This window comes from Canis lupus, unplaced genomic scaffold (assembly GCF_011100685.1).
Source record: "Canis lupus familiaris isolate Mischka breed German Shepherd unplaced genomic scaffold, alternate assembly UU_Cfam_GSD_1.0 chrUn_S2209H2409, whole genome shotgun sequence".
NCBI lineage: Eukaryota > Metazoa > Chordata > Mammalia > Carnivora > Canidae > Canis > Canis lupus.
The window spans coordinates 12,540-40,138 of NW_023331092.1; the positions used below are offsets into that span (position 1 = coordinate 12,540).

A 27,599-nucleotide genomic window follows, 5' to 3' on the forward strand; every position below is an offset into this window, starting at 1 on the left:
AATAATTTTCTTAATGTACTGTTGGATCCTATTGGCTAGTATCTTGTTGAGAATTTTTGCATCCATGTTCATCAGGGATATTGGTCTGTAATTCTTTTTGGTGGGGTCTTTGGTTTTGGAATTAAGGTGATGCTGGCCTCATAGAACGAATTTGGAAGTACTCCATCTCTTTCTATCTTTCCAAACAGCTTTAGGAGAATAGGTATGGTTTCTTCTTTAAACGTTTGATAGAATTCCCCTGGGAAGCCATCTGGCCCTGGACTTTGTGTCTTGGGAGGTTTTTGATGACTGCTTCAATTTCCTCCCTGGTTATTGGCCTGTTCAGGTTTTCTATTTCTTCCTGTTCCAGTTTTGGTAGTTTGTGGCTTTCCAGGAATGCGTCCATTTCTTCTAGATTGCCTAATTTATTGGCGTATAGCTGTTCATAATATGTTTTTAAAATCGTTTGTATTTCCTTGGTGTTGGTAGTGATCTCTCCTTTCTCATTCATGATTTTATTAATTTGAGTCTTCTCTCTCTTCTTTTTAATAAGGTGGCTTGGTTTATCTATTTATTAATTCTTTCAAAGAACCAACTCCTGGTTCTGTTGATCTGTTCCACAGTTCTTCTGGTCTCGATTTCGTTGAGTTCTGCTCGAATCTTTATTAACTCTCTTCTGCTGGGTGTAGGATCTATTTGCTGTTTTTTCTCTAGCTCCTTTATGTGTAAGGTTAGCTTTTGTATTTGAGTTCTTTCCAGTTTTTGAATGGATGCTTGTATTGCGATGTATTTCCCCTCAGGACTGCTTTTGCTGCATCCCAAAGATTTTGAACGGTTGTATCTTCATTCTCATTAGTTTCCATGAATCTTTTTAATTCTTCCTTAATTTCCTGGTTGACCCTTTCATCTTTTAGCAGGATGGTCCTTAACCTCCACGTGTTTGAGGTCCTTCCAAACTTCTTGTTGTGATTTAGTTCTAATTTCAAGGCATTATGGTCTGAGAATATGCAGGGGACATCCCAATCTTTTGGTATCTTCAGACCCGATTTGTGACCCAGTATGTGGTCTATTCTGGAGAAAGTTCCATGTGCACTTGAGAAGAATGTGTATTCAGTTGAGTTTGGATGTAAAGTTCTGTAGATATCTGTGAAATCCATCTGGTCTAGTGTATCATTTAAAGCTCTCGTTTCTTTGGAGATGTTGTGCTTAGAAGACCTATCGAGTATAGAAAGAGCTAGATTGAAGTCACCAAGTATAAGTGTATTATTATCTAAGTATTTCTTATCTTTGGTTATTAATTGATTGATATATTTGGCAGCTCCCACATTCGGGGCATATATATTGAGGATTGTTAAGTCCTCTTGTTGGGTAGATCCTTTAAGTATGATATAGTGTCCCTCTTCATCTCTCACTACAGTCTTCGGGGTAAATTTTAGTTTATCTGATATAAGGATGGCTACCCCTGCTTTCTTTGAGGACCATTCGAATGGTAAATGGTTCTCCAACCTTTTATTTTCAGGTTGTAGGTGTCCTTCTGTATAAAATGAGTCTCTTGTAGACAGCAAATAGAAGGGTCCTGCTTTTTTATCCAGTCTGAAACCCTGCGCCTTTTGATGGGGTCATTAAGCCCGTTCACGTTCAGAGTTACTATTGAGATATGAGTTTAGTGTCATCATGATATCTATTCAGTCCTTGTTTTTGTGGATTGTTCCACTGAACTTCTTCTTAAAGGGGAATTTTAAGAGTCCCCTTAAAATTTCTTGCAGAGCTGGTTTGGAGGTCACATATTCTTTGTTCTGCCTGTCTTGGAAGCTCTTTATCTCTCCTTCCATTTTGAATGAGAGCCTTGCTGGATAAAGTATTCTTGGTTGCATGTTCTTCTCATTTAGGACCCTGAATATATCCTGCCAGCCCTTTCTGGCCTGCCAGGTCTCTGTGGAGAGGTCTGCTGTTACCCTAATATCCTCCCCATAAAAGTCAGGGATTTCTTGTCTCTTGCTGCTTTAAGGATCTTCTCTTTATCTTTGGAATTTGCAAGCTTACTATTAAATGTCGAGGTGTTGAACGGTTTTTATTGATTTTAGGGGGGATCTCTCTATTTCCTGGATCTGAATGCCTGTTTCCCTTCCCAGATTAGGAAAGTTTTCAGCTAGATTTGTTCAAATACATATTCTGGCCTCTGGCCCTTTCGGCGCCCTCGGGAACCCCAATTAAACGTAGGTTTTTCTTCCTCAGGCTGTCGTTTATTTCCCTTAATCTATCTTCATGGTCTTTTAATTGTTTGTCTCTTTTTTCCTCAGTTTCCCTCTTTGCCATCAACTTGTCTTCTATGTCACTCACTCGTTCTTCCACCTCGTTAACCCGTCGTTAGGACTTCTAGTTTGGATTGCATCTCATTCAATTGATTTTTAATTTCTGCCTGATTGTCTAAATTCTGCAGTCATGAAGTCTCTTGAGTCCTTTATGCTTTTTTCTAGAGCCACCAGTAGCTGTATAATAGTGCTTCTGAATTGGCTTTCTGACATTGAATTGTAATCCAGATTTTGTAACTCTGTGGGAGAGAGGACTGTTTCTGATTCTTTCTTTGAGGTGAGGTTTTCCTTCTAGTCATTTTGCTCAGTGCAGAGTGGCCAAAAACAAGTTGTATTGGGAAAAGGAGAAAAGAGAGAGAAAAAGAGAAAAAAGAAGAAAGAAGGAAGAAAAAAGAAAGAAAAAGAAGATAAAAAGGTGGAAGCAACAAATCAAAAAGCAAAAAAAAGAAAAAAAGAAAAACAAAACAAACACGGGGGAGTATCTTCTGATTCTTATACTTTAAGTCCTTGACTTCCCCTGGAACTTGTCTGTCTAGCTGGTCTTCTGGGGGAGGGCCTATTGTGCTGTTTTCAGGTGTTAGCACTGGGGGAGCTGCTCAGCCCCCTGCCTGGTGCAGGGCTCAGTGGGTTTTTTTTTTTACCCCGAGAGGCCCCAGGAGTAACAACCGCAGTGGAGGCGGCCAGCTCTGCTGTCCTGGAATCAGCTCCCACAGTAGCTAAGGAGCTCTCAGTCTTCAGGGGCCTGGATGCTCCGGGGGCGGGGCCGCTGATCTGCGCAGCTTGGGGCAGGAGCGTCCTTGCTGTCCTGGGCCCTCCCGGCCTCTGCCTGTCCCAGGGGGAGGCCGGATCCTGGGCTGTGTTCCAGCACCCAGTGCTCCCGGGCCTGCCTGTTGGATTCGCGCTCCCAGTGGCGGAGCCGATGCCCGAGCCCCTCCTGCTCCTGGAGCCACGCAGCCCCCTCCGCACAGAGCCTCTTCCTCTGCCCGAGCCCCTCCGAGCTGCTCCCAGGTCCAGCCGTGGGCGCTGCAGCCCTTCAGGGAGCTCGGCGCACTCTCCCCAGGGCGCAGTTCCTCTGTTACTGTCCCAGGGAGCCTCAGGGCACCCCCGCCCTCCTGGTCCTGCTCCAACTCTCCCTGCGAGGCCTTTCCGCCCGGAAGGTCGGTGCAGCTCCTGCTTCTCCAGGACGGAGCTTTCCTGTCCTGGGGACACTCTCCCCGGCCTTAGCCCGGCTCCTCGCGGGGCCCCTCCCCCTTGGATGCCTTTTGTTTCTTTATTTCTTTTTTCCCCCCTCTTCCTAACCTTGATAGAAGCATGAACTCTTCTCACTGTAGCAATTCCGCTGTTCTCTCTTTAAACCTCAGGCGAATTCGTAGATTTTCAGGATAATATTGAAGGTTATCTAGGTAATTTGGTGGGGACAGGGTGATTTGGAGACCCTACTCTCCGCCATCTTGGGCCCCTCCTCCCCTGATGGAGATTTAAAGGGAACAATCATAAGCACACTCACTGGGCTTGAGAAAAGAATAGAAAATTTCACAGAGACACTTATGGCAGAGATAAAAAGTGTTAAAAACGAATGAATCAGAAAATGAAAATGCAATAACAGAGATTCAAAATCAGACTTCAAGTAATGAACACAAGCTGGAAGAACAGATGAATGAATAAGTGATATACAACAATATAATGGAAATAACATAGCTAACAACAGAAAGAAGAATTATGGAACATAATAATAGACTTAGGAAAAATTAGTGACTTCATCAAAAATCATAACATTCAGATTATAGGATTCCTACAATAAGTGAGAGAAAAGGGAGCAGAAAATTATTTCAGGAACTAATGCCTGAAAGCTTCCCTAATCTAGGAAAGAAAACAGACATTCAGATGGAGGAGGCACAGAAAACTCCTTCAAAATCAACAAAAGTGGGCCAACACCAAGGCATATTGTAATTAATTTGCACAAAGTAGTCATAAGGGAAAAAATTTCAAAGCATCAAGATAAAAGATGTCCTTAACTTACAAAGGAAAGACTCATAAGGCTAGCTGCAGATTTCTCAACAGAAACTTGGGAAGCCAGTAGAGAGTGGTATAATATATAAAACTTAGTGAATGGGAAAAAATCAGCAGTGAAGAATCACTCTGTATCAAGCAAGGCAATCATTCAGAACAGGAGAGAAAAGAGTTAGAAAATGAAAACAAAATGGTCTACAACCTTTGGAATGCAGCAAAAGCAGTCTTAGATGGGAAATGTATAGCAATACAGGCCTACCTCAAGAAGCAAGAATATCTCAAATAAACAAGCTAACTTTACACCTAAAGAAGCTAGAAAGAGAACAACAAATGAAGACAAAAGCCAGCAGAAAGGAGGAAGTAATAAATATGAGAGCTGAAATAAATGTTATAGAAACTAAAGAAACAGGGGATCCCTGGGTGGCTCAGCAGTTTAGCGCCTGCCTTTGGCCCAGGGCACGATCCTGGAGTCCCGGGATCGAGTCCCGCATCGGGCTCCCAGCATGGAGCCTGCCTCTCCCTCCTCCTGTGTCTCTGCCTCTCTCTCTATATATATGTCTATCATAAATAAATAAATCTTAAAAAAAAAGAAACTAAAGAAACAATAGAACAAATCAATGAAACCAGAAGGTGGTTTATAGAAAAAAATAATAAAATTAACAAACCTCTATCCATACTTAACCAAAAAGAAAAGAGAAAGGGCCCAAATAACTAAAATCAGAAATGAGAGAAGAGAAACAACTAACACCACAGAAATACAAACAACTCTAAGAGAATATTAATGAAAAATTATATGACAGCCAATTGGACAATTTGGAAGAGAAGGATGAATTCCTAGAAACATACCAAAACTGAAACAGAAGAAATAGAAAACGTTAATTGACTGATAGCCCACAAATAAATGAAATCAGTAACAAAAATCCTCCCAGTGAACAAAAGTCCAGGATCTGACAGTTTCACCAAGGAATTCTACAAAACATCTCAAGAAAACTTGATGCTTATTCTTCCAAAACTATTCCAAAAAATAGAAAAGGATGGAAAATTTCCAAATTCATTCTAAGAAGCCACACTACCCTGATACCAAAACCAGATAAAGAAAAAAAGAACTACACGATAATACCCCTGATGAACATAGATAGAAAAACTCTCAATAAAACACTAACAAACCAAATCCAACAATATATTTAAAAAAGCATTCAGCATGGTCAAGTGGGATTTATTCCTGAGATGCAAGTGTGGTTCAATATTCACAAAACAATAACATGATACATCATATTAATAAAAGAGTCATGATTATTTCAATAGACTCAGAAAAAACAATTGACAAAGCACTACATGCATTCATGATAAAAACCCTCAACAAAGTATATACCTCAACATAATAAAGACCATATATGAAAAACCTACAGCTAATATAATTTGCACTTCTCCTTTATGGTAAGGAAAAAGACAGGGATGTCCACTCTCACCACTGTTAACCTAATACTGGAAGTCTTAGCTACAGCAATCAGACATGAAATAAAGCATCTAAATCAGCAAAGAAGTATTTAAACTTTTACTATTTGCAGATGTCATGGTACTATCTATAGAAAAACTGAAAGTCTGTGTCAAAACACTGCTAGAACTGAAAAACAAAGCCAAGTCACAAGATATAAAATCAATGTACAGAAATCTGTTGCATTTCTATACACCAATAATGAAGCAACAGAAAGAGAAATTAGGGAGTATATTCCATTTTAAAATTGCACTAAATACCATAAGATAGCTAGGAATAAACTAAACCAGAAAGGTTAAAAGATCTCTACTCTGAAAACTATAAAACACTGATGAAAGAAACTGAAAATTACACTAAGAAATGGAAAAAATTCCATGCTCATAGATCAAAAGAACAAGTATTTTAAAATGCTTATACTACCTAAAGCAACCTACACATTTAAAATGCAATCCCTATCTAAACAGCAACAGCATTTTTCACAGAACTAGAACAAGCAATCCTAATATTTGTATGGAACCACAAAAGACCCTGAATAGCCAAAGCAGCCTAGAAATAGAAAAGCAAAGCTGGAAGTATCACAATTCTGGACTTAACTTATATTACAAAGCTGTAGTATTCAAAACAGTTTGGTACTGGCACATAAATAGACACATAGTTCAATAGAACAGAATTGGAAACTCAGAAAGAACCCAGAAATATATGCATAACTAATCTTCAACAAAGGAAGAAAGGATATCCAATGGGAAAAAGAATGTCTCTACAACAAATGGTATCAGTAAAACTGAACAGCAACACGCAAAAGAATGAAAGTGGACCTCTGTCTTACACCATACAAAAATACATTCAAAATAGATTAAAGACCTTATTGTGAGGCAGGAAACCATTAAAATCCTAGAGGAGAACAAAGCAATGATTTCTTTGACATCAGCTGTCACAAACTTCTTTCTGGGAAAAAAAAACAAAATAAACTATTGAAACGTCAACAAATAAAAAGCTTGTGCACAGTGAAGGAAATAATCAACAAAAGTAAAAGGCAACCTATAGAATGGGAGAAGATATTTGCCAATGACCTGAGATAGGGTTAATATCCAAAATATATAAAGAACTTAAAAATCTCAACACCCCAAAAAGGAACAATCCAATTAAAAAATGGGCAGAAGGCATGAATAAATTTTCTGAAGAAGACACTCAGATGGCCAGTAGACACATGAAAAGATGTTCTACATCGCTCATCATGAGGGAAATACAAATCAAAACTGCAATGTAATATCACCTCACACCTGTCAGAATAGATAAAATCAACAACATAAGAAACAGCAGGGGTTAGTGAGGATGTGCAGAAAGGGATCCCTTTTGTACTCTTGGTGGGAATGCAAATCAGCACAGCCACTCTGGAAAACAGTATGGAGTTTCCTCAAAAAGTTAAAAATAGAACTACCCTACCCATCCAACAATTGCACTACTAGGTATTTACCCAAAGAATACAAAGATACTAATTCAAGGGGATAGATGCACCTCAATGTTTTAGCAGCATTATCTACAATAGCATATTACTCAGCCATAAAAAAAGAATAAAATCTTGCCATTTGCAAGGAGATGAATAAATCTCAAGAGGATCATGCTAAGCAAAGTAAGTCAGTCAGGAAAGACAAATACCATATGATTTCACTCATATGTTGAATTTAAGAAACAAAACAAATGGACAAGAGGGAAAAAGAGATGGAGAGGCAAACTAAGAAACAGGTTCTTAACTATAGAGAACAAATCGATGATTACCGAAGGGGAGATGAGTGGGTGTGATGGGAAACATAGTTGATGGGGATCAAAAGAGTGCACTTGGCATGATTAACCCTGGGTGTTGTATGAAAGTATTGAATCACTATATTGTATACCTGAATCTAATATTACACCATGTATTAACTGGAATTTTAAAAAAAAACTTTAAAATATTAAATATTTTATTAATTATGAATATTATTAGTATTAAATATATTAAATATTTCTATTTCCTAGAGAAGAGTTTAAGAATTTCTTAAACTGTTTACCAGTTTAAGAAATTGGAGAAATTCAGTTAGTGTCAAGCAGTCTCAAAGCAGGTAGTGATATTATGAAAAGCAAAAGATCCAAAGGCTTTGGCAGGGGGCTATGTGATGTGAATGCTAAAGAGTTCAAATGATGCCAGCAGCTTTTCCTCTCCACTTCTTGGTTCTCCTTCCACCTTCCCTGCAGTCCTGCCTGAAGTCCGTGAATTATACATTAATTAAATCCATAAACTAAATCTATAATTATTCTAAGTGAAATCAATGCAAACTGAATACTTCCTGATTTTGGTGTATCTTTTCTCTTATTAAGGGGGAATATATGTCCTCTCTGCTGAAAGAGGTTCTTTCATGTACTGAAGCTGTTTTTTTTTCTCTTTATAGCTTGATATGCAGGCCATTCATTTCAGCTGTAAACATTTCTGAATACCTCACTGAAAATCATATTTTAATATTCTTCTCAGAGATAGTATTTGTAATTTGGACATGTGGATTTTTATCACTCTTCAATTTTATAAATATGAACCAATATTATTATGTTCAGTGTAATAAAGCAGAAGCAAATCAGAGTCATAAAAACAACTCAACTCCCCAAAAACATGTGATAAATTTAGAATATATTTTTTAAAAATTCTAGGATTTACTGCTAGATGTTGTTCTTATCACAGAATAAGAGCAAGTGTAATCCACCAATACCTAAAGACATTTGAAAAAAAATCTGGTCCTGCATTTCAGACTATATACAATTAATTCATTCAAGTACAAGAATAAAAAGAATGTGACCACAAGATATCAAGATCTCAAAGTAAATTGTACATTATTTTGTTCAGATTTGGCATGGAAGCTATTTGAATGTCTAAAATTATATCAGACAAGCTCTGCATCTTATTGTTTCACTAAAATGTAAAAATTCAGGGGCACCTGGCTGGCTTAGTCTCTAAAGCATATGACTGCTAATCTCAGGGTTGTGAGTTCAAGCCCCATATAGGGCATTAATCTTAGTTTAAAAATAAACTTAATAAATAAGTATGTAATTAAATAAATAAAGTGCGAAAACACAAACCCAAGAGGACTTCCAATTTCCAGTCTGGAATGCAAGAAGTTTAGAAGCCATTGCTCTATCCTAACAAGTAAAAACCTGAACAAACTGAAAAGTGAACAACTCTTTCTAGATACACTGTAGTAGCAAGGTCACAGGGCAAATTTCTGTGCTGAAAATTGGAAAGACCAACAGGCAGATAACTAAGATCACAATTTACCAAGAGTATAACTTTTATTATGAGCAAAAACCTTAGAAACCAATATCAGGGTAGAAGAATCTAAACTAGAATTGACAAATTGCTGCAGATACAGTGTGGATAAGTCTGGGAGTTAAAAACTCTGGATGTGGGGTCTAGTTATATGGAGACTTCACACTTTGTGAGTTTTACCAACAAGAGCCCTACCAAGTTCTTACAGTGGTTACTGAAGAAAAATCCCCTTATGCTTCCAGCAGTGAGAGGCAAAAAGAACTATTTTTAAATGCACCAGAGCTTTCAGCTCTTAGAAGTCCTGATCTCAAAAAAAACTATTTACAAGAGCCTTACCCATTTTTCTTATATCATAGTCTAACCTATTTAGAGGAAGAAAATACTCTAACCTGTTCTACCATCCATGTGGGAGTAGGAAAATAAAAATTCCAGCCCCCACTAGACATTTTATCCCACCAAGTGTGGGGAGAAAATCGTAGAAGTACTTCTGAAAGTTACAGTGGAGGATCACAGGATTACAGGCCTTATTTAAGGACCAATCATAGGAATAAAAAATGCTTACACTCCCACCAAAATTTACCATCACATCACTAAAGGCTTATTTACCAGAGTTCTCTTTACCTAGTACATTATATACAGCTTTCAAGAAAATATTATAAGGCATGCTAAAAAGGCAAAAAAAAAAACACATGTTCAGAGACACAGAATATCAAAACCAAATTCAGATATGGCAGGAATATTTGATTAATTAAAAAAGTAGGCAACATACAGTAACAGATGGGTAATGTAAGTATTGGAATGGAAATTCTAACAATCAAAACGAAAGGTCAGAGATCAAAAAAGTGTATCAGAAAAAGAATGTCTCTGATGGGCTCATAAGTAGGCTGAACACAGCTCTGAAATATATGTCTGACTTTGAGTATATGTTAATAGAAATTTCCAAAACTGAAAAGCAAAGAGGTAAAAGACTGAAAAAATGGAACAGAATATCCAAGGACTGTGGGACAACCATAAAGGTAAATATTTTCATAATGAGATTACCAGAAGAAGAAGAAAGACAGAAAGGGACAGATAAAATATTTTAAGCATTAATGACTGCGAATTTCCAATATTAATGTCAGATATCAAACCATAGATTTAGAAATCTTAGATCAATCAGGATAAATGCCAAAAACAAAAAAACACCTGCATCTAGACATCATATTCAAACTGCACAAAATATATTAAAGGGAAAAAATATTGAAAGAAGTCAGATGAAAATAAGTTTACCTATACAGAAGCAAAGGTAAGAATTATACCCAACTTCTACTCAGAAAACATGTAGGTAAGAAGTCAGTATGGTAAAATATTCAAAGTCTTGAGAAAAAAAATCCCATGAACCTAGAATTCTTTGTTCTGTGAAATTATCCTTCAAAAGTGAAGGAGAAATAAAGACTTTCAGACAAGCAAATATTGAGGGAATTGTTGTTACAAGTAGACATTCCTTGTTAGAAATGTTAAGAGAAGGGACACCTGGGCGGTTCAGCGGTTAGGCATCTGCCTTCCATCAGAGCATGACTGGGCTTCCTGCATGGAGCCTGCTTCTCCCTCTGCCTATATCTTTGCATCTCTCTTTGTGTCCCTCATGAATAAATAAATAAATCTTTTTAAAATGTTAAGAGAAAGCTCTACAGGGAGAAAGAAAATGATAGAGGTCATAAACTTAGATCTATATAAAGGAAGGGAAAGTATTAGAAAAGGACAAGATGAAGGTAAAATATAAACTTTTGTTTACTTATTTGGAATTGATCTAACAGATAACAGTGTGCTCAGAATAATAGCAAATATATACATAACATGTAGATCTTATGTAGAAGTAAAATGAACAACAGCAATAATACAAGTGATAGGATGGAGGAATTAGGAATATTTTATTATTATAAGATACTTGCAATTGCCAGTAAAGTAGTATAACATCATTTGAAATTGCACTTGGATTAAATGTAAGTATATATTGCAAATCTTAAAGCAACTATAAAAATTTATAATTGATAGGCTAAGAAAAGAGAAAATGAAATCATATAAATGCTCAGTTGAAAACACAAACAGACTAAAGGTGGAAGCATCACTCATATCCACTGACAAATGAATGGATAAACAAAATGTGGTATGTTCACAAAATGGCATATTATTTCAGCCTTAAAAAGGAGGAAAATTCTGACACATGCAACACGCATGGGCCCTGAGGATACCATACCAAATAAAGTCACAGAAAGACATTTATGTGATTCCACCTAAATGAATACCTAAAATAGTGAGACTCATAGAGACAAGGGACACAGTAGTGGCTGCCAGGGATGGGGGAAGAAGGGGAATGAGAATCTATTTTATAATGGGTACAGAGTTTCAGTTTTGCAAGGGGAAAAAGAATTCTGGAGATGGATAGTAGGGATGATAGCACAACAATGTGAATGTGCTTAATGCTGCTGAACTAACTGTATACTTGAAAGTGGTTAAAATTTTATGTTTTGTACATTTTACCATATAATATGGTCGCAAGATTTGTGTCCCCCAAACTTTATATGCTGAAAATCTAATCCCCAATATGTTGGTAATAGGAAGTGGAGAACTTTTGAGAGATGATTAGGTCATGAGGGTGGAGCGCTCATGAATGGAATCTGGGTCCTTACAAAAGAGACCCAGGGAGCTCCCTCACCCTTCCCACCATGTGAGGACACAAGTAAGAAGGCACTGTTTTTGAACCGGGAAGTTCTTGCTAAACACAAAATCTGCTGTCACTGTGATCCTGATTTCTCATTTCTTGTCCTGATTCTCAACCTCCACAAGCAAAAGAAATTAATTTTTGTTTTCAATAAAAAATAAAATAAATTACATTACAAAGGCAGAAACATAACAGACGATAAAATTTGAAAACAAGGGTAATGAATAGAAAACAGTAACAAATATAGTAGATATTAATCAAACTATACCAATAAAAACTGTACATTTCAATGGTCTAAATACACCAATTAAAAAATTGTTAGAGTGAATAAAAAAAAAACAAGATCCAACATTATGTTATCTACAAGAAATGCACTTTAAATATACAGGCACATATAGAATAAAGAAAAGGGACGGAGAGAGATATACTATATTTCCAGTAATCAAAAGAAAACTGGAGTAGCTATATAAAATTTCAGACAGAGCAGAATCAAAGCAAGGAATCACATAATGATAAAGAGGTCAGACTTCCAAGAGGGCATAACAATCTTTAATGCTTATATGCCTAACATCACAGCATCAAAATACATTGGCAAAAAAACGACATAAATTCAAGAATAATAGATAAATCCAATAGTATATTTTGAGCCTTTAAACAATACCATTATCTGAAATGGACAGTTCGAGCATTTGTAAAATCAGTGAGGACATAGATAAATTAACAGCACCATCAATAAACTGGATATAATTGATATTTATAGACTGTTTTATCCAAATATAGCAGAATACACATTCTTTTATCAATATAGACCACTTTCAGGATCATCGACTATGCCTTAGCACATTTAAAAGAATAAAAGTCAAAAAAAAAAAAAGAATAAAAGTCATACAGCATCTACTGTTAGGCAATAGTGGGTTAAATTAGGAATCAATAACAGGCAGAAAGATATCTAGGAAATTTAAAAAATGGAGATTAAACAGCCTACTTCTAAATAACATGTGGGTGAAAGAAGAAATCTCCAGAGACATTTAAAAATTATCTTGAAAGTGGAAATACAACTTATATATATTTGTGAGATACAGTGAAAGCAGTGCTTTGAGAAAAATTTAGAACATGAATGCATACATTAAAAATAAATATCTAAAATAAATAATCTAAATTTCCATGTTAGGAAACTAGGAAAAAAAGTAAAAGTTAAATCCAAGGTAAGCAGAAAATAATGAATTAAAAAAATAGAGAGGAAATTATGATTTAAAAATAAGAAATCAAGAAAATCAACAAAAACCAAAGCTTGGTTCTTTGAAAAGATCAATAAAATTTGCAAGCTTCATAGAAACTACTAAAAAAATCCTCAAATTACTCATTTCAAAAATGAAGGAGGGAATATCATTACAGATCCTACTACCATTAAAAGGATACTCATGCAATAAGATGAACAAGATTTACGTTATTAAAGAAATTGAATTAATAATTAATCAATTTCCCAAACAGAAAGCATCAGTTCCAAATGGGTTCAATGGTGAATACTGCCAAGTATTTTGCAAAAAAAATTACACACGATTTCTCTACAATCTCTTCCAGAATGTAAAAATACTTCCTACTCATTCTATGAGGCCAGAATTACTTAATATCAAAGCCAGACAGAGGATCAAAGAAAACTACAAACCAGTTATCTCTCATGAACATAGATGCAAAAATCTTCAACAAAATATTAACCAATGGAAGCTAACAATATATAAAAAATAATTTATACCACACTCAAGGGAATTCATCCCAGGTATGCAAGGCTGGTGGTACAAGATTTGAAAATCAGTGAATGTATCCGTCATATCAACTGTCTAAAGAAAAAAATTATACTATTTTATCGAAAGATGAAAAAACATTAGACAAAATCCAAAACCAATTCATAGTGAAACTCCCAGCAAACTATGAATAAAAAGGAACTTCCTCAACTTGATAAAGAAAATCTATAAAAAAAAAACCCACAAAAAGTCCTTATAGCTAACACCTTACTTAATACTGAGAAACGTGAAGCTTTTCCCCTAAAATCAGGAAGATGGCAAGGATGTCCCTTCCTAACACTCCTTTTCAACATCAAGCTAGAAGTCCTAGATAATGCAGTAAGAGAAAAAGGGGAAATAAAAAGTATACCAATTGGGAAGAAATAAATCTCTTTGTTCACAGATGACATGATTATATAAAAAAATCCAAAGGAATTGAGAAAAGAAACCTGGTAATAAGTGATTTCAAACAAGTTTGGAGGATACAAAGTTAATATACAAAGGTCAACCACTTTCCTATCTATCAGAAATGAACAAGTGGAATCTGAAATTTAAAATACAACATCATTTATACTAAGAACTCCAAAAAATGAAATAGTTATAACAAAATCTGTAAAAGAAAACTCCTGAAACTAAGAAAAAATTATAGCAAGGTTGAAGGATACAAGGTTATATACAAAAGTCAATTACTTTCCTATATACCAACAATGAACAAATGGAATTTGGCATTAAAAACACAATACCAAAAAAATAAATAAATAAAAAAAAATAAAAACACAATACCAGGGTGCCTGAGTGGCTCAGTCAGTTAAGCATCTACCTTTGGATCATGTCATGATCCTAGGGTCCTGGGATTGAGCCCCATTTTGGGCTCCCCACCCAGCAGGAAATCTGCTTCCCTTCTCCCTTTGGCCCCTCCCCTGCAACTCGTTCTCTCTCTCTAATAAACAATAAAATCTTTAAAAAAATAAAACACACTACCATTTATATTAGCTCTTCAATAAATTAAATACTTAGGTATAAGTCTAACAAAATTTTTTAAAGATCTATTTTGAGGAAAACTACAAAATTCTGATCAACAAAATCAAAGAACTAAATAAATGCAGAGATATTCCATATTTAGAAATAGGAAGATTTAATACTGTCAAGATGTCAGTTCTTCCCAATTGATAAATATATATAATATATATAAAATAATATACAAATATATATTATTTGTATATATTACAAATATATACAATATATTTATATATATTACAATAATATAATATATATTATGAATATATAATATCTCTTTGTCTTTCTCTCCTCTCTCCCTCTCCTCTCTCCCTCTCTCTCCCTCTCCCTTCTCTCTCTCTCTCTCTCTCTCTCTCTCTCTCTCTCTATCTCTGCTATCCTCCCCCTACCCTTTCAGCAGTTATTTTGTGGATATCAACAATTGATTCTAAAGTGTTTATGGAATGATAAAGACCCAGAATAGCCAACACAATATTAAAGGGGAACAAAGTTGCAGACTGATACTACCTGACTTCAAGATTTGATATAAAACTGCAGTAATCATGATAGAAAGAATAGTCTTTTCAAAACCATTAGGGAATTGTAAACTAAAAACTCCACTGAGATACCATTACACACTTATCAGAATGGTCCAAATCCAAACCACTGATAACAAATGTATGATGTTGAGCATTTTTTTCATGTGCCTGTTAGGTATCTAAATGTCTTCTTTGTAAAAATTATTCATGTCTTCTGCCTATTTTAATTGGATTGTTTGCTTTTAGGGTGTTCAGTTTTATAAGTGCTTTACATATTTTGGATACTAACCCTTTCTTAGATAGATCATTTGCAAATATCTTCTCCTATTCTATAGGGTGCCTTTAGTTTTGTTAACTGTTTCCTTTGCTGTGCAGAAGGTTTTGATTTTGATGAAGTCCCAATGGTTTATTTTTTGTTTCCCTTGCCTCAGGGAGGTTGTTACACAGCCAACGTCAAAGAGGTTACTGGCCTATGTTATTCTCTTGGATTTTAATGGTTTCCTGTCTCATATTAGGGTCTTTAATCCATTTTGAATATATTCTTGTGTATGGTGTAAAAAAGTGGAAAATAGCATGGAAGTTCCTCAAAACATAAAAAATAGAACCATCCTACCATCCATTAATTGCACTACTAAGTGTTTACCCAAAGAATACAAAAATACTAATTTATAGGGATATATGTGCCCCAGTGTTTATAGCAGTGTTATCTACATAGCCAAATTATGGAAACAGCCCAAATGTCCATCAACTGATGAAAGGATAAGAAGATGTAGTATATATGCACGATGGAATATTACTTATCCATAAAAAGGAATGAACTCTTGCCTGTTTTAACAACATGGGTGAAACTAGAGAGTAGTATTATACTAAGTTAATAAGTCACTTAGATAAATAACAAATACCATATGATTTCACTTATATGTGGAATTTAAGAAACAAAACCAATGAGTAAAGGAAAAAAAGAGTGGCAACCAAAAACAGACCCTTAACTACAGAGAACAAACTGATGGTTATCAGAGGGGAAGTGCGTGGGTGGATGGGTTATATAAGTGATGGGATTTAAGTAACACACCTTTGATGAGCATTGGGTATTTCTAAGTGTTGAATCACTAAGTTGTCCACCTGAAACTAATATTACACTGCATATTAACAAACTGGAATTTAAATAAAACTTAAAGAAAACAACAAATGTTGTCAGGATATGAAGCAACAAGAGCTCTCAGCATTGCTGGTTAGAATGCAAAATGACACAGCCACTTTGGAAGACAGTTTGGCCGTTTCTCACAAAATTAAACATATTTTACCATAAGATCCAGATCACATTCCTTGGTATTTACTCAAAGGAGTTTAGAACATGTCCACACAAAAACCTGCACCCAAATGTTTATAGCAGCTTTATTCCCAATTGCTAAAACTTGGAAGCATCCAATATATCCTTTAGGAGATGAATGGATAAATAAACTGTGGGACATCCAAACAATGAATTATTATTCAGCAGTAAAAAGAAATGAGCTATAAAACCATGAGAAGGCAGGGAACAATTTTAGAAGCATATAACTAAGTGAAAGAAGCCAATTTGAAAAGCTACATACTGTATAATTCCAACTACATGACATTTGGAAAAGGCAAATCTATGGAGACAGTAAAAAGCTAAGTGATTATCAGTTGTTAGGTTGTGTAGGGGCCAAGGGCAAGCCACCTAAAAATGCCACTTTGACATATTGATTATCTTAAACAAAAGTTACTTAAGAAATAGGCAGTGCAAGGACACAAAGATTCTCCTATTTCCCCAACACAGGAAATAAATCTTCATATGAAAAGTACCCTCCCAGGGACGCCTGGGTGCCTCAGTGGTTGAATATCTGCCTTCCGCTCAGGGCGTGATCCAGGAGTCCTGGATCAAGTCCCACATCAGACTCTGCAGAGAGCCTGTTTCTCCATCTGCCTGTCTATGCCTCTCTCTGTGTGTCTCTCCTGAATAAATAAATAAAATCTTTAAAAAAAGAAAAGTACCCTCCCTGTACTAAGAAGTAGAAACAGTCTTATCGTCAGAGATAGGATTTTTTTTTAGAAATAGGAAATTTAAAACTGAGAAAGATATAGTAACAAGCATTCATAGTTTTTAACTAATCTAGTATCACAGCCCACATACTCAGAATTCCTTGCTAATTAAAGCTCCCAAATATCTGTTTTCTTTATCCTGTCAATTCCTCACAAGTTTATTGTCTTTTGTCTGAAGAGTCTAAAAACTGCCTGCCTTGGTCATTTCTTTAGTTTTCAATTTCAATATCAGGTCTCCTTGCACATGTAACAAAACTTTCTGTTTTGTTTTTGTTTTACTCCTGTTACCTGTCTCATGTAAATTTAATTCTTAGTTCAGAGGGAAGACCTGGAAGGGTAGAAGAAGAAGTTTTCCTTTCCTTCAGGTGAAAGGAGGAATGAATAAACAGCATAGAGAATTTGGGGGGCAATAAAACTATTTCATATGATACTACAATGGTAGGTACATGTCATACATATGACAAAACTCCTAGTATGTACAATACCAAGAATGAACCCTAATGTAAATTATTGGCTTTGGGTGTTAATTGTGTGTCAATTGTAGGTTGATCAATTGTAACAAAGGCATCACCATGGATTGGAATGTTGATTGTAGGGGAACAGGGAATATATGAAAACTCTTTTTCGCTCTACTTTGCTATGAACCTAAAACTGCCCTAAAATACAAAATATACTTTTTAAAAAACAACTCAGACCTCTAGTTTCTATTATGATTGAGGAGGAAGATTGGGTTCCACAAATAAGTAGAATTCTTTTAAATAGAGATTCACTATTCACTTTATATACTGGATATTCAGATATTCTCAGTCCCTCTTACCCATAGGCCATTACTAAAAATAAAGATCACCTTGTTTTGTCAGCTCAAGTTTGTTGGAGGCATGGTGGAGATTGAAAAAAATCACAGAAGCTTTATAATGCTATGCTTTTTTGGTGAAGAACTGCAATCTTTGAGAAAGCTAAGAACTCTGCTTTGGAAGAAAACTATAAAAAAGATACTTAGGAATTTCTGTAAATATAGTCACTTTCCATCAACCATTCAAAACAAAAGCAAAAGGTCTATAAGCAGACAAAAAGAAATTGATGGAAACAGAAGAACACTTATACAAATTATTTCAAACTGTGGTGGATGCTAATACTGTCAAAATATTGCAGATATATGTCTAAAAAGTTGGTGCTTAACTACCTGCTAACTCTGACAATCAACAGGGAAAATTACTATTCTTCATGGCAAGAATGTGTTCCTAGTCTTTATATCTCCATGCTTTTTTTTTCTTTATGTATACTATACAACTATGACTTCTCACTTAGGATAAACTGCTTAGGTGCTTTAAATCTGAGCAATATATTTTTATGTGTGGGGAAAGATTGAAGACAAAAGGGGAGAAAGATATGCTCATCACACATTAATGATTTATTACCTAGTTAAGAAGTTCTTTGGTCTGGAATACTGGTGTATAAACCATCTGACTGTCATGATATACAAAATAGAATATATATATGTATATACATATAATATATATATATGTATTTACATATGTACATATATATTTTCCGAAGGAGAAAGTCTATAGTTTTCATCAAATTTTCAAAAGGATTAGGACTTGTGACACTTAATGTTTAAGAAATCGTCTATGCAACGCAATAGGTTGCTGGCATCTATAACAGACTGTTAAGCAAAACAATTACATCAGTATATCCAGTAATAGCATCTGAAGCTCTGAAAGCTAAAGCATCTCCCCAAGTGCCCAACTTACTATTTGAATGTAAATAACCTACTATGGTAAATTTGGTACAGGCAATCTATAAATAGTAGTTGTAATCATCCCAACCTGGTCTTAATTATCAGGACCAAATCTTCCATCCCCAGAACGTGAATAAGGATAGAGACCGGGAAGGGTGGGCAATCGTTCTTTCTTTCTTTCTTTTTTTTTGCCAGAAGTGTCTATAAACTATCCTATTACTCAATATTAGCCTTGACATGAGATAAAGACAGCACAGCCAGTAATCTGTAAAATATAATTTAGGAAGCATTTGAAAGATTCCTTATTCACAAATAAAACTTTCTCTTTGTTAATGCATCATATTTCATAACTGTGATTTGTACCCAAACCTTTTCCAAAATCTATCTATCTGTCTATGTATTTTATTATTTCAAGGAATAGGCTATAACAGTTACTTGGTCTCTTTCCTGACTTTTGATACCTACTATTCTTAATTATTTGTAATTTAAAAAAGTCCTTCTGCTCATTCACAAGTCTCTTCCAGAATGATTTCAGTATTGCATAGTCACTATAGCAGAATGATTTCCCTCTCAAATATCTTCTCCCATTCAGTAGGTTTCCTTTTAGTTGTGTTGATTGTTTCCTTCACTGTACACAAGATTTTATTTTGATGTAGTCCCAATACTTTGTTTTTGCTTTTATTTATCTTGCCTCAGGAGATATATCTATAAAAATGTTGCTAACAGACCACACTGGAGGATGCTCAACATCACTCATCACAAGGGAAATACAAATCAAAATTACAATGAGATATCAGTCAGAAAGGCTAAATCAACAACACAAGAAACAGCAAGTGTCGGCAAGGATGTAGAGAAAAAGGAGCCCTCTTGCCCTGTTCGTGGGAATGCAAACTACTGCAGGCCACTCTGGAAAAACAGTATGGAGTTACTCAAAATGTTAAAAATAGAACTACCCCGAAGATCAAGTAATTGCATTACTGGATATTTACTCAAAAATATAAAAACATCAATTCAAAGGGATATATGCACCCAGATGTTTATAGCAGCATTATCAATAATAACCAAATTGTGAAAACAGCCCAAATGTTCCTAGACTGATGAATGGATAAAAAAGTGAGATATATATTATTCAGGCCATAAAAAAGAATGGAATCTTGCCATTTGCAACAACACAGATGGAGCTAGAGAGTATAATGCTAAGTAAAATAAGTCAGCTAGAGAAAGACAAATACCATATGACTTCACTCACATATGGAATTAATAAACAAAAGAGCAAAAGAAAAAAGAAAAGAGAGAGAGAGAGGCAAACCAAGAAAGAGACCCTTAACTATAGAGAACAAATTGATTGGTTACCAGAGGGGGAGGTGGGTGGGGGCGATGCATTAAATAGGTGATGGGGATTAAGGAAGGCATTTGTCATGATGAGCAACAGGTGATGTTTGGAATTGTTGGATCGCTATATTGTACACCTGAAACTAATATAACACTGTTAACTATATTGGAATTTTAATACATGGATACATACATACTAAGAAGTGTGATTATACCTCAATAAAATAAATTTTATTTTATTTTTTTAATTTTAAAAAGATGTTATTTATTTATTCATGAGACACAGAGACACAGGCAGAGGGAGAAGCAGGCTCCTCACGGGGAGCCCGATGGCAGGACTCGATCCGTGGACCCGGGATCACATCTGAGCCAAAGGCAGATGCTCACTGCTGAGTCACCCAGGCGTCCCAATAAATAAATTTAAAAAAATAAATAAATAAATAAATAAAAAAATTCCATGTCAGTCACATGGAATATTACCCAGGCAATCCAAAAGAATGAAATCCTACCATTTGCAACAATGTTGATGGAGCTAAGGTGTATTATGCTAAGTGATTCTACAATTAAATCCACACCAAATGGAGTTTCTATGGGAATCTTTGTTAATTCTGAGGACAACCTGAGAGTTTTGGAAAGCACAACATCTGAACTAGACTAGAAATGCAACTTGAGGTCATGATCCATCTACATGGCTCAAACAAATAAACACATATAAAATGAAAGACTAAATAATGATTTTACTAAACACTGGCAGTCTCAATACCAGTTTATTCCTCTAAAGTCTATTTTAAGTCTCAAACTGCACCCAAACTTCAATAGATAATGCTAAATGAGTAATACTCCTAAAGTAACCTGTTTACACATGGTAATATCTTGTATATGCTATAATAACAGTTCCTTGAAAAATCCTCTGGCATTCTCAGGTTTTGTTTTTGTTTTTTTGCATTTTCAGTTTTAATGGTGCTATCTATCCTGTTCTAGGTTTTCCCCTCTAAATTAACTGTGTTAAAAGATCTTCAGTAAGTCAAATTATTATAACTATCTTTGGTTTTCTGTTCATATAATGGAAACCATTTACCTTTTTCTTTTTTAAGATTTTTTATTTATTCATTTGAGAGAGAGAGAGCACAAGCAGGGGGAAACACAGAGTGAGAGGGAGAAGCAGACTCTCCACTGAGCTGGGAGCCTGATGTGGGGCTTGATCCCAGGACCTGGAGATCATGACCTGAGCTGAAGGCAGATGCTTAACCATCTGAGCCACCCAGGTGCCCCAACCATTTACCTTTTTAATAATGTAACTTACCACTAATCAACAACGGAATCCAAGCTGGATACCAATAAAGTATTGAGGTCTGGTGCCTATAATTTATAGCCTCTTTGTTTGAAATTACTTTCTTTTACAATTACTGTTATAAGAATATGCCAATATCACCAAACAAAAGTTAACTAAGAATGGCAACCTGAAAGTTTCTGGGCATTAGGCCGATTTTATAGGAAAAATTGAGAATGAAATACTAACATTATTTGGTCAATAATAACAAAAATATTTGCTAAGCACCTAGTCTTTGCAAGGTATTGTGCTGAGCGTTGTCAGAGATACAAAGATAAGTAGAATATTACATTTTGTTTTCAAACTATTTGCAATTTAATAGGAAAAAGATAAATACACACAAATACAATGACAAGTACAAAGTGCTTTGGAATGTAAAGAAAATATTACGGAAGCACACGGGGAAGAAGACATTTCTTCTTGCATTGGTATCTTATCAGTAGTTTGCAAATGCAAGGTCTAAACCTTATTTTTTTAAGATTTTATTTATTTATTAGACACACACACACACACACAGAGAGAGAGAGAGAGAGAGAGAGAAGAGAGAGAGGCACACACACACACACACACACACAGAGAGAGAGAGAGAGAGAAGAGAAAGAGAGAGAGGCTCCATGCAGGGAGCCTGACATGGGACTCGATAACGGGTCTGCAGGATCACGCCCCGGGCTGAAGGCGGCGCTAAACCGCCAAGCCACCGGGGATGCCCAAGGTCTCAACTTTAAAAGGAATTATTCAGAAAATAAATAGCAATGTAGCTGAGAAAACTTGGAATTTCTTTCCAAAAGCGGGAACCATATTTTATTCCCTAAATTAGTGATGAGGGTGATGTTAAAATGTTTGTTTTCTGATGTTAAAAATTATAAAAGTTAGGATTAAAGTGTGAACCAAGAAAACTTGGGGTTTATTCTTCATTTGAAATTCCTCTGCATTAAAATAATTTTATTGACATAATTGAAATTATTTTTATAATAAACACATTGTGCTAGATAACTGTATGAACTTGATTTATTGGGAGGGAAATCTTACTGAATGGAATTTTATGGATGAGGAACTAAAATTTCAAAAAGATACTATAATTCTGTAATGATAATATATTATTTTCATCTTTGTAATACCTAATCCACTATGCTTAACACAACAGAATATATTAAACCAGTTTTACATAAGGAAAACTCTGCAATAGAGCAAAGTGTCATAGTAATTAATCATCACTAGAATAGTTTCTGTAACTAAAAAATGGTAAGCCCTGCCAATCTGTCTTAAACATCTCCTTGGTATGATGCTAATAAAGACAGCAGATAATAAAGATCTTTGGATCCTTCCTCTCTCTTAAATCACTGGGCAATTATTTTTAGTACATATTCATGTAAACACCAAGTGATCGAGGCAGGAATAGCACTTGCTCAAAGGTAAACTATATACCAAAGATAATAAATTATAATTAATAATAAAATTATTTAACTTAATTACATTTAACTCATCCTTTCATTGCATAAATTCCTTTTACACAATCCATTCTCTTCAGTCAGCAATGGCTTCTTCCAATGTAAATCATATCTGTTAGCGCATTTTACTGTTTATTTAATGTCATTATTTTAGAGTATTTGATTGCTTCCAATATTTGCATATTATGTCGATTAAGAACAAAATCACACATTAATATGTTAATTTAAAATAATATATTAATTCTAATATTCATACAAAAACATTAATCAAAACAAGGAAATTATTCTTGGAATGTGTTTTTTAAAACACAATGTTATGACCTTAAAGTTACAAATTTCAGGTTTAAATCTTTAATATTGAAGCATCCTCTGTAAAAGACTGCAAAATAATGTTTTTATGCACTAATATTCTGTGAATTCTGGTCAGCTGAGCCTGTAAGAGATGAAATGTGATGTGCAGAGCTAAGAGATTTCAAAACATCTTACCTTCTATCCACACATGAACTTCAATAGGAGAGGATGTCACAGTAGGATGTTGTGGAAGAAGATGAAATGATTGTGCCATGTCTCAGAATGGATGGGGAAAATCCTCTGGCATTTAATGTTTAAGGCTTATATTATCCAATAAGCTAAGAATGGAATAACAAAACTTAATCAGGTTCAGGTATCATCTATTCATACAGACTATATTATATTAACATATGCTGTCAGGTGTGGGAGTTTGAGATAAAGAGCCCACCATTAATTAGTTAACTAGTATGTATTATACATGTCTTTAGTAAAACACAAAAACTCAAATATAAATCTTAATGAAGTACTGATATGGTACAATGTGGATGAACACTGAAAACATTATGCTAGGCAAAAGAAGCCAGACATATAAGGTTGCATACTGTCTGATTCCATTTAGTTGAAAATTCATCATAGGTAAATCCATAGACATAGAAAGATTAGTCATTGCCAGGAGCTGGAGGCAGATAGGAAGAGTGACCGTTTAATGGGTACAGGGCTCCCTTTGGGTTAATGAAAATGTTTTGGAACAAATTAAAGTGATGGTTGTACAACCATAGTGAATATATTAAATACCTCTCAATTGCAGACTTTAAAATGGTTAATTTTGTTATGTAAGTTTTACCTCAGTAAGATAAAATTTAAAAGGCAAATATATCTGTATATATCTGACACAACTTCTGTCCAAAAATAATTGTGAATCTATTAAGAAGGATCAAAAGCACATGAACAGCATGTTAATTAGCTTGAGACAAGTACTCTACAGAAAAAGTGCTAAGGAGTTTATGCTTAACTGCAAGGAAAAGAGACAGCTTCATGCAGAAGGTGCCATCTGAGTCAAGCCAAAGACTAGACAAAAAGAACCTTGAGAGAAAAACGATAATGATATCTTCCCTACCGACATCAGGAAGTGTCTTGTGAGATCAATGAAAAGAAAAAAAAATGGGAAGGAGAACCCTTTTTAAAAATATAAAACAGGGGCACCTGGGTGGTGCAATCAACTAAGCATCAGATTCTTGGTTTCAGCCTCAGGTCATGATCTCAGTGTCCTGGGATAGAGCCCAGTGCAGGGGCTCCATGCTCAGTAGGGAGTCTACTTGAGATTCTGCCTCTCTCTATACCCCTCCCCCCAGCTCTCTCTCTCTCCTCTATCTCTCTCTCTAAACAAATAAATCTTTTTTTTAAGTAAAACATTCATATGGAAATGTGAATCATTATTAGTTCTGGTAGTTTTAAACTCCAATTTGTTGCAGCTTGCAGTTTTCCTATCTGTATTACTCAGCTCTTGAAACCAAGATACAAAGGACACAGTAATGACAATTTTAAAAAGTAGTGTTGTCTACATTGTGATAATACTGTCAGAATCAACTGTTTATCCCTTCCATTTACCATCTTTTTTAATGATTTTATTATTTATTCATGAGAGACACACAGAGAGAGGCAGAGAATAGACAGAGAGAGAAGCAGGCTCATGCAGGAAGGCCTGAAGTGGAATTCGATCTCGGGACTCCAGGATCACACACCTGAACCAAAGGCAGGTGCTCAACCCGCCTTGAGCCACACAGGCGTCCTGTTTACCATCTTAAACCAAATTTTATGACCTTGTATCTAGAAATGCTTTACAAATGTAAATCCTTGATGGTCACGTTAAACTAATAGTCTATAATTATAGCTAAAATCCATGCCTGAAAAAAACTTAAACACGGGTAGCACTTTCCCAGTATAAATATGTATGACGAAATCAGCTGAGTGGTGCTGCCATATTTATTTCTTCACTCAGCCAATGAACTCAGGCTCTGCATTTCAGAGCCACTTGTTGAACTACTACAGCATATTTGTGTTTATCTTGCCCTGCAAGAAAACTGGGTTTGAATCTGAGTATCTTTTAAACAGCAGAAATGACAAGGGAGTGCTTTCTAGAGCAGCACTGTCCAACAGAACTTTCTGCAATATTGGAATATATACATCTGCACTATTTAATATAGTAGCTACTGACCACATACAGCTATTAAGCATGAAAAATGTGGCTAGTGAGACTTGAGAACACAATTCCTAATTTCATTTAATTTTAATTGATTGAATGTGATTCACATTTGAATGTGATCACAATTCACATGTGATTACCATACTGCACAACACAATTCTAAAACCTCTAATCAAGCAGAGGGTTACATACATGGTAGACAATCTTAGACTGAAAATGAGGGCTGCTAGGGGAATAGGAAGAGCTGAAAGAATCTTAATGCTTACTATCAGGTTATCTGTAGGCTTAAAATGCACAAGGGAAAGGAGGGGAAATGAGTGGGAAAAATTAGAGAGGGTGACAAAACATGAGAGACTCCTAACTCTGGGAAATGAACAAAGGGTAGTGGAAGGGGAGGTGTGTTGGGGGGATGGGGTAACTGGGTGACAGGCACTGAGGAGGGCACTTGATAGAATGAGCACTGAGTGTTATACTATATGTTGGCAAATCGAACTTCAATAAAATTTAAAAATAAAAAAATAAAAAATAAATGCACAATGAGGGCAGCCCAGGTGGCTCAGTGGTTTAGTGCCGCCTTCAGCCCAGGGCCTGATTCTGGAGACCAGGGATCCAGTCCCACGTCAGGTTCGCTGCGTGAAGTCTGCTTCTCCCTCTGCCTGTGTCTCTGCCTCTCTCCTCTCTGTATATTCTCATGAATAAATAAATAAAATCTTTTAAAAAAATGCACAATGAAAGTGACAATGGGTTTACCAATACCAGCAAGTCCCTGGTCCTTCTCTGATTTCCCCTTCACCTGAGGTATGAAGGTAGAAGAGACTGTACAGAGTGGGGGCAGCAAAGGAAAGGAGATTTGGGTAGCCTCCAGTGGTGAAATGAATCTCCAATAGGTTTCAGTCACTCTGAAAAAATAAAAATATATAAGGTAAGACAAATATATAGTGAAGTGGGATCCCTGGGTGGCGCAGCGGTTTGGCGCCTGCCTTTGGCCCAGGCCCTGGAGACCTGGGATCGAATCCCATGTCGGGCTCCCGATACATGGAGCCTGCTTCTCCCTCTGCCTGTGTCTCTTTCTCTCTCTATCATAAATAAATAAAAATGTAAAAAAAAATATAGTGAAGTTCTCACATTCAGCAGAGAATGTTAAAATAAATAGATATAAATCTCATTTCACTCAAGCACATTCAACAATAATGTGCTTACTATGTGCCAGGCACAGGAGATTTCATTGATTTAAAGATGTGATTGTGTTTTATATAATTGTGCAACATCACTTAAAGTCCTCTGATTTCAAGGAAAGGGGTATGCAGTGGTTTCCCAAGTCTTTTCTTTTTTCTATGAACATTTACATACTTATTGAATGTATCTAAATGACGTTTTCTTCCTTTCAGCGTTTCTTTGTTCTTTCCAGTTTCTGTTGTTTTCTTCCTTTAATCTCAGTTCAGAAGAACTTTGCTCATTTTCTCCTCCTAATAGACAAATATAGCTATTTATTCATATAGCTATTTATGCAAAATATTCACCAAGGTGTTCCACTCAGCTTTAATAGAGTCCCCTCCCCCCATAAATTAGAAAGGAGGAAAATAAAACTGCCAAAACAAACACCAAGAAAAAAATAAAAATTAATGATATATGATATTGAAAAATCTCCCTCCTCGAGATTTCAGTGTCTATTATGAATATTCACTAGATTTTTAAAAAATTAAATTACATTCCTTTATGTTGAAAGGCTTGGGTCAGTTCTATCTCCTATGTAGGGTGATAAACTAGACGTTAAATAGTCCCTAATTGTTAGCATTTTAATTAAGCCTAATGTATTACACACACACAACCACAGAAGTCCTATTATCCATATCCTAGACAATAAATAAGTGTTAGGATTTAAAACAAACAAATTCTAAATTAAGTCATCGGCCTTTCCGAGCATGGTGGATTTCTTTTTCCATAAGAGAATAATATAAAATAATGCTGAGATGAATTACTATATTATTACTATAAGGAGAGAATCACTGACTCAGGTGATTTAAAAAACAGAGATGATAACTAACCAAAACGTTGGAATTCGACGGTTGGAATTAACTGCCATAGAAATGG

General features: G+C 35.5%; 1 long non-coding RNA gene across 1 annotated transcript; it reads right to left on the reverse strand.

Annotated features, from left to right (window-relative positions):
- Nucleotides 1-23,458: 23,458 nt before the first annotated feature.
- On the reverse strand, nucleotides 23,459-26,976 carry LOC119879032. Its single transcript, XR_005387289.1, has 3 exons — nucleotides 26,859-26,976; nucleotides 26,302-26,407; nucleotides 23,459-23,643 (listed from the first exon to the last, which is right to left on the reverse strand). It is a non-coding gene; the product is annotated as an uncharacterized LOC119879032 (long non-coding RNA).
- Nucleotides 26,977-27,599: the final 623 nt, after the last annotated feature.